Source organism: Paramisgurnus dabryanus, chromosome 3 (genome assembly GCF_030506205.2).
Source record: "Paramisgurnus dabryanus chromosome 3, PD_genome_1.1, whole genome shotgun sequence".
Classification (NCBI taxonomy): domain Eukaryota; kingdom Metazoa; phylum Chordata; class Actinopteri; order Cypriniformes; family Cobitidae; genus Paramisgurnus; species Paramisgurnus dabryanus.
Genome location: NC_133339.1, coordinates 42094153 through 42106149, shown reverse-complemented (window position 1 = coordinate 42106149; position 11997 = coordinate 42094153). Strand labels below are relative to the sequence as shown.

General features: G+C 34.7%; 1 long non-coding RNA gene across 2 annotated transcripts; it reads left to right on the top strand.

The window, feature by feature from the left end:
- Nucleotides 1-373: 373 nt before the first annotated feature.
- LOC135744976 (uncharacterized) lies at nucleotides 374-2939 on the top strand. Of its 2 annotated transcripts, XR_010530905.2 has the most exons (6): nucleotides 374-625; nucleotides 1322-1467; nucleotides 1800-1897; nucleotides 2038-2123; nucleotides 2204-2326; nucleotides 2465-2936. It is a non-coding gene; the product is annotated as an uncharacterized lncRNA (long non-coding RNA). The 2 variants fall into 2 exon arrangements; XR_010530904.2 differs by lacking the exon at nucleotides 374-625 and having other exon boundaries at nucleotides 691-1467; nucleotides 2465-2939.
- The last annotated feature ends 9058 nt before the right edge of the window (nucleotides 2940-11997 follow it).

Below are 11997 nucleotides of genomic sequence, written 5' to 3'. Positions count from 1 at the left end.
GTGAAACAGCCGTACGTCCAAGTTCAGAAATATAGATGAGACATCATGTCACACTGATTCTAAAATGACATTCTGAAAGAAAGACACACATAAGATTTTCCTGTTTTATGATGACTTTTCTGTCGCTACTGCTGCTTCCTGAGTGGACATTTATAATCTTTAGATATTTTGGTCCGCTGGCTAAACTGAACTCGCACCTTCAATGCGGCCACGCACGTGCACAACTTAAAGGGGACATGTAACGTTTTGTACATATATTTTACGTTTTAAGCAAAAAATTGCTTGTCGTTAAACATCATTTGGCGGACCCCCTGCAGTTCCGTCACGGACCCCCGGTTGAATACCCATGCTATACACACTTACATCTGTACACAGCAAAATCACCAGTGTTAAATTTTCAGGGATGGTGTTAAATACACAGTGTTGATGCTGTTTTAACACTATCTGGTAATAAAATAACACTGCCATTGCTAGGCCAGTGTTATATTCACGACAGTGTCAGTGTTAAACAAGGGTGTTATCAGATTTCACTCTGAGCGGTGTAAATCAAGCCACGCCTCCACTAAACATATCCTGTCAGGGATTTTACCGCCATTTTCTTTCACAGGAGGACTGAAGAGATCAGGTAAATCAGTCTCATAATATTCACATGGTTTGGCTAAATTAAACTGTTATTTCTCTGTCTGACTCTACGCAGCCATATGCCAAAAAACCTAAATAAGATATTTTCCCATTTTATTTCCCCTTTGTTCGTTATTTGGTTCAGTTTAATCAGAGCTACCTTGTGTTACGTTGTTCCCTTGTTAGTTTAGTATAAAGTTAAACTGCTAGCTAAAAGTTTAAAACCAAGAAGGATAATATTAACAGGAGATATGAACGAAAGAATTGAACCATGATAAAACGCGACATGCACTACAAATTGAAGGTATGAAATTAAGTTAAATGAAAGCTCGTTTATTCACCATATGATGCTCGTTATAAGGTAATCATATAGGCTAGATACCGTGAGTTAACAAGGTCGTTTACATGCACGTGAGTGCACGGATATCTGTTAATTATTCAAATTACTGAAAACACGGAGAAAACCGCAACCGCATCATCATGTGTTTTTCTAAGATGTATGCAAACAGGGGAAATATCGCCAAACCAACAATTCATTTGACCAAAACCTCACAATATATCATCATTTGTATGCACAGATTGGATGCATTGTGTGTTGTAAGCTTTTCGTGGCGCTAGATGTCAGACAGATGCAAATGGCAAATACATACGAAAGTGTAAAACGTGTATGGCGAACATTTGTTTTTTTCTGTCATTATAGATGCTAGTTTGGTGAAAGTTCACACTGAGTGCTTCAAATCATTCAGAAGAGATGCTGTTTTTAGGGCAGTTTATTAAAGAAGACCTGACATGGATGACTTCCAATGAGAAACGACTGCTAATACTTATATAAATTCATTACAGAAGGTAAGTTTATATATTTATACATATAAATCATTTTATTTGACATAACTGAACAGTTAACCAATCTTTTTAGTATATGTAGTTTTGTACATATTATTATTATTATTATTATTATTATTAATCTGGAAAGAAACTCACATGACCTGATGCCAACTTTAATAAAAATATATTATCTTCTCATACATCGTTTTGCTATTGATGTCATATTAAATAGCAATCAAATTGATAACTATTTTGAAAATGTATAAATGAAGATTCATATTGTCTTGAGTGCTGTTTTTAATATAAAAAGAATGTTGAGTTTTCAGAGTCTTTATTGTCATTTTTTGTGATAGGACCCTACCAGACTATATTTGAATACGGCATACCCATGAATTCTGGAACTGTTATTCCTTAACCCAGTTTGGAGGATAAGAGCTTACCAACTAGTTATGTGAGTACACACAGTACATTAGTACTGTACACTGTCTCTAACATGATTTATTATACTGAGATGATTTTGATTCAAATAACGGTTAAAACTGCACCCTTTTTGGTATTTTCTTGACTCTTTTTGTCTTTGAAAATCTGCAGAAATATGCTGAGGTGATGTATTGCAAAATAGCCAACATACAACAATATGGATGACCCTCTGTCTGGTCAACAGGAGTTTAAATATGGTAAGTGTACATGGGTTTGCTACTTTTACGGTTTTAAAGTTTAACTGTATACTCATGGTGTTTAAATTCTGTTTTGCTAGGACGGGACAGTGATGTGGCAGCTCTTCCCTGGCTCATTCACCTCTTGCCTTTCATTTGTGAAAGGAAGAAAGAAGAAAGAAGAAAGAGGGTCAATGTGCAACTGAAGCTACTGATTGTGCTGTGTAAGTTTTTTAGTATTTTGTTCTAGTTATTTATTCAGCAGTTAGTTTGCTTGCATTGTTCACCCCATTATAAATGCATACAAGTTCATAAATACACATCAAATACATTCATCAAATACACTCTTTTAAAACACTTAGGTGATGAGCATCAATCCATGCTTTGAGGGGAATGAATCAGCACAGCCCTGCCTGCACTGCGTTGGGAACAGAAGTTGCATCCAGAATTTTTGCATCATTCTGGACCAAAAAGCCATTCCCTCCATGATGAAGACCACTGATGCAGCCTTCCGCTACATCATGAGTAAAACAACTACAGAACTAAATACCAGGTTGGAACGTATTTAAGAAAAATGAAATGTCTTTTGAATTGAAATGTCTGTTTTGTTATGGAAAAATCTTTAGTATTGTGAAGGATAAGCATTTCTGCCTGCCAGTAAGGTAATTGCAGTGTATTTTAATGTTCAAGTTTTGAGTAGGGTGGCTAATTTATTTTAACTCTCATTTGATTTATTAAAGACCTTATAATAAGTGGTTTTCATGTCACTGCGCTGTGGTATAAGATAACTTTCATTATTCCATACTGTATTCTGTTTTCTAATTGTAGCTGAGGTATTTAAATAAGCAGTGTTAAATGCAGTGTTGTGTGTATCAATGTTAATATTAAATGTGATGTACTTTAATAAAAAGAGGTTTTGCAATATTTCTTGTCATTTGTCTTTTATAGAAACAACCCATTAGCAACAAAAGTGGCTATTAATCAGTATTTTAACACTTAACATTGTTGAATTCACATTACACCGGTGTTGACTTTAAATTAGGAGTGTTAATTTTTAACACTGTATTTCTGTGCCAACACCAGTGTAGTGTGGAAACAACAATGAATAGTGTTGAACAAAGTGTAAATTTTAACAATATTGAGTGTTAAATTAACATATAATGAGTGTTGTTAAATTAACACTACACTTTTGACTAAATTAACACAGTGTAGTGTGGACACATATACACACTTTTCCAGTGTTAAATTTGACACCCTGGGTGTTATTTTAACACCAGTGATTTTGCTGTGTACAAACCCACTGGCTTTAGATGTAAAAGCTCTAATTTAACTTCTTTTGCATTATACCTTAATTCCAAAATTATTTAGAAACCATAAATTTTCTTTGGAATATATTTGTAATGAGAACAGTCATTTAGAAAATGAAAGGGGGGTGGTAATATTATTATGGTTTTAATAAATAATATAAATATGATGTGTTATATTGCTAGCATCAACTTAGAAAGGTGATTGTAATGGGAAATATAATAACAAGAATTAAAGTGTGAGAATCTGCTAAATATTCGATTTACCTGCCGACTTGATGGAGGTTTAAATCCATGTTTGTAATGTTGAACTGCCTTTAGCAGCCTCCCTTTCTGTTCTCTGTCTTTATTTTGTGAAAGCATTTGTGTTTTTTTCTACAAAGTGTGCCAACCACAGCACATATAGTGTTTATATTAACTTAGATCTGATCGGGTACATTAAATCGATTAGACAAGCATCAACATTAATACTAAGAATGTGGATATTTTGTTGTTGTTTGCTTGCTAAGTTGTTAGCACTTTTAGCCCTGCTGAAAAAAACAGCATACCAGCAGGACCAGCATATGTTGTTGTTTGCTAGTGAACACCCAGCATCAGCACCAGCATTAGCACCAGCTAAACCAGCACCAAACCAGCATTAGCCCCAACATCCCATGCTGGTCATACCAGCAAGACCAGCATATGTTGTGTTTTGGTGCTGGTATGCTGGTTACCACCAGCTAAACCAGCATCATACCAGCATAATTCCCATGCTGGTCCATGCTGGTTTGTTGCTGTTTTTTCAGCAGGGAGAACACCAACAGCAAATCATTACCGTAAGAAATACATAGACAAACTTCCAAATGACTAATTCTGGGGTTTAACAACTGATATAATGTAATGAATCTACCTGTTAATGCAACGAACTTCGGAAACTGTCCGGAATTAGTGGATCTCTAACAATAAAAATGTTTATGAAAGGATTTCTACATTTACAAATTCAAAAAAATGAAATGCTGCTTATAATTTTTTTTGAATAAAATAAACGTAACCACAGGTTGTATAAGCTGCTGTGGCCACTAGAGGGCATGGATCCCTTAAACGCCCCTTGACATTGTAATATGGTGCTTGCATAAACAAAGTATAAGGTCATATTTTCAGATTATTGTAAACATGGCATAAGAAATAATGAATAAAGAAAAGCTGGAATGCAAAGAGCTGTATTTTTATGTGTGTAATAGCATACTCTTTAGTGTTACGGATTCCAAAGTAAATACTTTCTCATCACAGTACATACTTTTTATTGAATTGTGATGTAGAGTATATACTTCTTTGGAGCAAAGAAGTTTCCATTTCTACAAAGAACTCAAATGAACCCTTTAAATCTAGTAATGAAAGCTTGGCAGTTTAGTTGCAGTGGCCGTCGTATCTGCTTTGTCTGTCACCCATTCTGACAAGAGCTCTGTTCAAGAGCATTGAGAGAGAGAATGACGAGATTCTCATATACGTTTCTCTTTCTCACATACATACCACCTACCTGCATCCGTCTCACTTTCTTCTCAGACAAAATTGGTATTCGTCTTTCTTTTCTTGTGGTGTGTGAGACGAACTCAAAATGTAATGAGAGCCATATATTTTATGTCTCTTATTCAAGAAACTTTCCTCCATCCTCTGCTCTCCTGTCTCTCTCTGTTCAGGGCCTGTGTTAATTAAACTTAATTAGGCTTGTATGTCCTGCTGCAAGCACACACTTGCCAGGAGAAATGTGGAGACAGACAGCGTCTGAGCGCCAGGATCAGATCAGAGATATTCCATCAGAATTAACTGTAAACACAACTTCAGCCAAGCATTTCTGGGCAGATTCCCTCTTAGCACAAACTAATCAAGACAAACCCCCATCATCGGTAGAAAAAACCTTAAACATTATGGAATTATTTTGGGATAGCTCTGTAAGAACATTAATATCTTTAGTTGTTGGAAAGACCATTTCTCTCTTTCTCTTTAATACAATATTGTGGTTGAGACAGTGAGGAATTATGTTTGTAGGAAGCTAAGTGTGTGCGTGTGCTTTGCTCCACTTTGGTTGCGTAACTCCTCACTGAAATTAGAGAGATTGGACATGAAGTTACAATTGAGGCCTGAGATTACGAAACGCATTTAAAGACCCCATGAAATAGCTTGAGGAACACAATTTTACTCCCTGTGTAGACATATTTGATATTAAAAAAAACATGGGAAGGTGGGGAAGGATATATTGCAAGGCTGCTGAGTGTAACACATACAGTACTACTTGGGTTTCGTAAAATAACTTAAAAAGCACACATTATATAACGGACCATGAACATTACATGAAATGCTAATGGTAAAATTAAACACGAATCCTTAAAGAAGACAACTTAAAGACTTGCATTATTATGCAAATTTACACACTATGGTGTCCATATAGCGTGTTCATTTGCATAATAATGCAAGTTTTGTGACACAGATATTGATATGTGACACAGTCTGTGAAAACCTACAGTAGCTAGTCATTTTCTATTTAAAATCATCCTACATACATACACAATACATTCTGTAAAAATATAACCTTGATATCTTTAATATTGACTAATCAAATAAGGACATATCAAAGATTGAAATTAATGAGAAATCATTGATTGAAATCAAACTTTGATGCTCATAATCTCATCGTTAGATACGGAGACTTTAGCCTGGATTATACAGACACCTTCCTTGACTGGGTGCTGTTGTTGTCATCATTATTGCCGATATATCAGATCACATCCGTTGATAAGTATGATCCTCTCTCAGTTTTCCAGAAAATATGGCTTAAGGCGCAAAAAATCCCAAGCTCACATTTTTCTTTGTTTGTGTCCTGTTGTCAAGTGACACATTGCACACCCGTGTGTTGCACACATAGACTGTAAAAAAAAATGGACGTAGTGTCCGTGACTTCACCCATAGGCTTCTGAAGATCATTTTTAAGCTAATATTAGGCGGGACCCGTCGTCGCCATCTTGGCCGCGTGTTACCGATCATCACCGAAAATGGGTAAAAAGGTGGGACGTGGGTGAAGCTGAGGTGGCTGGTTGCTGAAACCACGCCCCCCAGCTCGACTCTAGTGTCAGCAGTGGCTGTTCAACCGTCACTCAAATGGCCACGCCCCTAACTATGCAGAACTTTAAGGGCTTAATATAATTTAAATGGATGAGTAACAAAAAAATTCACCCCCTCACAGTTGTCATAAAGGGCAAAATTAGCTATAAAGACCAAAAACCCTTTTTGTAACAGGCTGAAAACTTATTTTATTTTATTTTTCTGTTCTAAAGATGGGAATTTTAACATGGGGGTCTATGGGAATTGACTCCTTTTTGGAACCAGACTCCAGTGACAATTTAATGAATTTGCAGTTTAAATCAATATTGTATGGCTTTATTAGAGAGATCGGAAGGTTGCCCCTCAGTTGCACACCTGTGTAGACGAATGTTTGCTTGTTGCATTTTCTCCTTACCAAGGACTTTCTGCAGGCCAGATTAAACCTGGATCTTCCATAACTAATATAACCCTAATAAGTTGACTGACTCAATTGACTGAGTAAACTCGTTCCCTTAGTTCAATTTACATTTAGTCATTTAGCAGACGCTTTTGTCCAAAGCGATCAACTTACAAATGAGGTAAACAATAGAAGCAATTAGAGCAACAAAAGAACAGCAATACATAAGTGCACTGGAAATAGTCTCATCATGTCCAGCACCGTATACATAGCCATAGCCAAGTTTCGTTTTTTTTTTTTTTTGTTGTTAAGTTATGGATCCAAAATACATTTTTTTAAGTAATGTGTAATCATAATTACAGGACTTTTTAAAGAACACCTATTATGCCCATTTTTACAAGATGTAATCTAAGTCTCAGGTGTGCCTAGAATGTGTCTGTGAAGTTTCATCTCAAAATACCCCACATATCTTTACAACAGCATGTCCAAATGCCCCTATTTGGGGGAAGCAAAAACGCAAATGCAAATGAGCTACAGCTCCTCACTTCCTTACCAACAGAGAGTGAGCACTTTCAAATAAAACGGATCTGATTAATACAGTGTACAACTCGCTGCACTGTAAAAAACAACCTATAGAATTTACTCAAAAAAATTGTTGTAACAATTTGCACTCACTTTGTTTGAGTAAATTATATCCTATATATTTGATTAAAAAGTACCTAAATTTAATTACTATGATAAAGTAAAAAAAATTAGGTAAGGTCTACCTATTTTTTTCATAACTAATTACTTATAAAAAAATTAAAACATTAACCCTATTGGTATTAAGGCACAGATCTATTAAATTATTATTAATAATGATAAGCCATTAAGAAACATTACATATTACTTATTCAGAGAGGGTTGAATAAGAAAATAGTCATGCACAAGATTGCATAAATTGCTTGCTTTATTGACCAAATAACATTCTGTAAACATTTAAAACTAATTATTGGACGTATAATAACCCCAATACATTTCAAGTGAAATACAACATATCATAGTTTTACATAAAGCTTCTTGAACATATTATTTCATAAAACAAAATAAACCAAGGCTTCATGAGATGTTAAAAAACCATTAAAAGCAAGATTCCTAAATACTGTTCTTCACGTTATCATTAGAAAATTAAAGAAGACAATAATATGAGAGGAAAAACTGATCTCATTTACCTCAGTAGACTAGCATGCTATATCGATACAAACAAACATTTCAACTTCATTTAAAACTTATTAAGTGCAAAAATACAACTTCATATTATGCTATAACTCACAGTATACGTGCATAAAACATTGAACACTAACAAGAAGTACTTACATTCAATTTTAAGTGATTCAACTTCATATACAAGTCTCATATATAACATATGAACTCCGAAATACTTTTTTGAACAGACATTAAAAAGCGAAAGGCAACGTTAAGTATATATCCGTAAATGATAATAATAATAATAAAATGGCTTCATAAATGGATCCCTTCTAAAACAAAACTCAATATATTAACAGATAAATGCAAGAAAACTTTTACAGTAATTATCTAGCATCGACAGCTTTACCGTTGTTTGTTTGTCTGCTCGACGCCCTCCCGTCTGTATCGTACATCAACCGTCCGCTGCTCTCTCTCGTCACGTGGCTTGCTCAAGTTCAACCACTCATATTGAGCAGCTCCGCTGTTCACGAGATTCAGACATGTAAATAATAATAATGGAAGTTAATATTTTAATCATAAATATGGATATTTATTCGTATTCGCAGGTGCAAGAACTGGGCGATGTTTCATTCAAAGCTAACCTGACTGACATATTCTAACCTATCAATCTGTCAACAACAGAGACAGAGAAGCACGCAAATGACTAAACTTCTGGTAGATTTTACAGTTAACCAACTTAACATTTCCATTCATGATGATATCAACAAGTTAAATAAAAACTTACCGGTCAACAAACCGCAGTTCTCCCGCCGATATGATATGAAAAAATGGTGACTCGAGTCCCGCCTGGATGTTGATTCATGCGCACTTTGCGGTGCTAAGGCCAATATTTTGGGGTATATGTTACTTATTTTTTTAGTATTGCAGTTATTACTGTTAAAAATTGGATAGTGAAGGTAGAATATACCCATTATTTTTTATTTTACTTGCTAGCTTATATACTTAATTAAATTATAACTAATTTTCATGGGTTAAATTTAACACCCTCCAGAGTAATTTTTTACAGTGTGAGGGTGGAAACAATGGTAATGCAGGACTTTATCAATGTGACCTCACATTGATAAGAGAATCAATACGGTATGTTTAAAGACACCCCTTGGTTTAATGAGGATTAGAGAAGAAGGAATGGGTGGATTTTTTTTTCATTGTAGGGTGGTTGTGTTCACACAACACACATTTTGTCCAAACACATTGATAGGTGCCCTATAATACAAACAACATTAGGGCTTTTAGTGATCCCACAGCTCCAAAAGGTCTAATCCACTACTCACTTATGAACCAACTAGTACACTGTAAAAAAAACAATGCAGCATGAAGATTAAACAACTTGGTTATGCAAGTCAATTCAACCTATTTTAAGTTTTGACTTGTGATAAGTTTACATAACTTATAAAAAAACAATTTAACTTAATTTGTTTATTAACAAATAATCAAATATAATGTATGTTGATTTTATATAATTTTTTACAGTGATAGATAGATTAATTTAAAAAGTAGTCCAAAAGCGCGTCTAATGGCCCTCCAGAAAGGGTGCAAGATGCAAACAAAGATAAAAAATGATAAGTGGATTTTTCCTCCTTAAAGAAGCCAACAACCCCACATTCAGATTTTAGTATATTAAAATGCATTTAGTCTGCAGGGCTGAATATTAAAAACACAAATGAATGTTTCTTTACAAAGACGCTTTGTATAAAATACTAAAATCTTTTTAAGTGCATGGATGTGGGACCTTTGGTTTCTTTTATGAGGAAGAATTCACTCAGAATTGTTAGTAGGTTAATTTGTTGACATTACTAACAATCCTAATTTGTCTTAGCATTGCTTTCAAAAATTAAAAACAAATTGGTAACAGTTCTCGGCTCATTTTGAGTCTAAAACAATAACCTGCGGTTCAGTAAGTGAGTCAATATTCTTAAGCTGAGTCAGAGGTGAGACGTCTGACTGATTCAGACCATTATTCAGACATATGGCTCTTGTGATTGTTGCAGACTGATTCACCGATTGCTATTAGATTTTGTGTGCAGTCAGAAAGGACAAGCAGTACAGTAGTGACCAGGGGTGCTGTAAAGGGGGGGGGGGGGTGAACAATGACGATTCTCGGGGCCCACCAGTAAGAGGGGGCCCAGAGAAGCCCCCAAAATTGTGGTGCTAAAAAATATTTAATAGTAAAAATTATTAACTTTAAATTATTCTATTTGCTGTTTCCTGGTATCAAAAAATGTATTTGTTTAGGAAACACAAACGTCCGTGGGCCCCTTGCCCCCTCTCAATTATCATAAAATGGTTCAGTCCGCCCAAATTGTATAATCCAATCAACACAGCTTGACTTCACTTATAGCGCCAAATATCAACTTTACTGACGAGAAAGTGAAAATGCCTCAAACATCTGGAAGTCAAAAACTGAAAGAGAAAAAAATACGAAGTGAAAGAGGCAAAGGGTCGACATTATGTTACCCAATTTGCCTGCAAAAAAATCTTGAACATTTTTCTTTAACACTTAATTCAAGAAAAATTTGCTTACCCCATTGGCAGATTTTTTTTGCTTGTTTTATGCACAAAATCCCTTAAATGTAATATTTTTGGTCTAAAAACTAGACTTATTTTCTTGGGTCGTTTTGCTCATCAAGAAAAAGCATCTTAATTTAAGAATTTTTAGATATTTTTACTGAAAAAAGAAAAAAATACTAAGAATTTTTTTCTTGAAAATCATTTTTTGCAATGCATAAGTTTAAATGTTGCGGTTAAAATGACTACTGGTGGCCGTGTTAAAAGTGCATGATAAGGGAACTAAATTTTCTCCCCATGTTAGGTCAAGAAAACGCTGGAAAAAATAACAATACACAGTTAAACGTTCAACACTGCAAAAAATGACTTTCTTACTTAGGATTTTTGTCTTGTTTTCAGTAGAAATATCTAAAAATTCTTAAATTAAGATGCTTTTTCTTGATGAGTAAATGAGTCTAGTTTTAAGACAAATTAATATACAATTTAAGTGAAATTGTCCTTAAAACAAGCAAAATGATCTGCCAATGGGGTGAGAAAAAATTTGTGAAATAAGATTAATTTTTTCTTAAACACTTAATTCAATTAAAATTTTCTCACCCCATTGGTAGTCAAAATACCATAAAAGTGCATGGTTTTATGTAAATTAATATGAAAAAGTCTCAGCTGTGTTGGGGGCCCTGTCAAGATTCTTTTCATGGGGCCCAAAATCCTTAGCAGCGCCCCTGGTAGCGACATAACAAAAACTTATATTTCCTTTCAAAAAGGAAATATTTTACACCATTGTTTGATACATGAGTGTGATGAACATCAGTACTTGGTCTAACAACATGCTGAAGAATAATATTACTACAAATTAACATTGGTTCATACAGTTATCCGGCTATCATAGCACATCCAAGCTTAACTACTTGCTAGCTCATAATGACGGTAAATCGCAAATGAATAATTTTTATATCTCAATTATTTCTTATAGACCTCAGTGAGATTTAAAGGAGAGCAAATGGAAACTTTGCTTAACTGTATTAAAATGTATAACTCTACTTTCATCAATGTCATCCCAGATGTTTATCTTTTTCTTTGTTCAGTCGAGAAGAAATAAAGTTTTTTGAGGAAAACATTTCAGGATTTTTTCCATATAGTGGACTTAAGTGGACCTTAACAGTTTACAGTTTCAATGCAGCTTCAAAGGGCTCTAAACGATCCCAACCGAGGCATAAGGGTCTTGTATAGCGAAACGATAGTCATTTTTACAAAAAATAACAAAATGTAGGGGAGAACCGGGTAGAAAGCAACATGGGATGAAAGTAACGAAGTGATTTTCTCAGAGTCCTGACTACATTTGCATTCCAAACTATGACAGCATCTT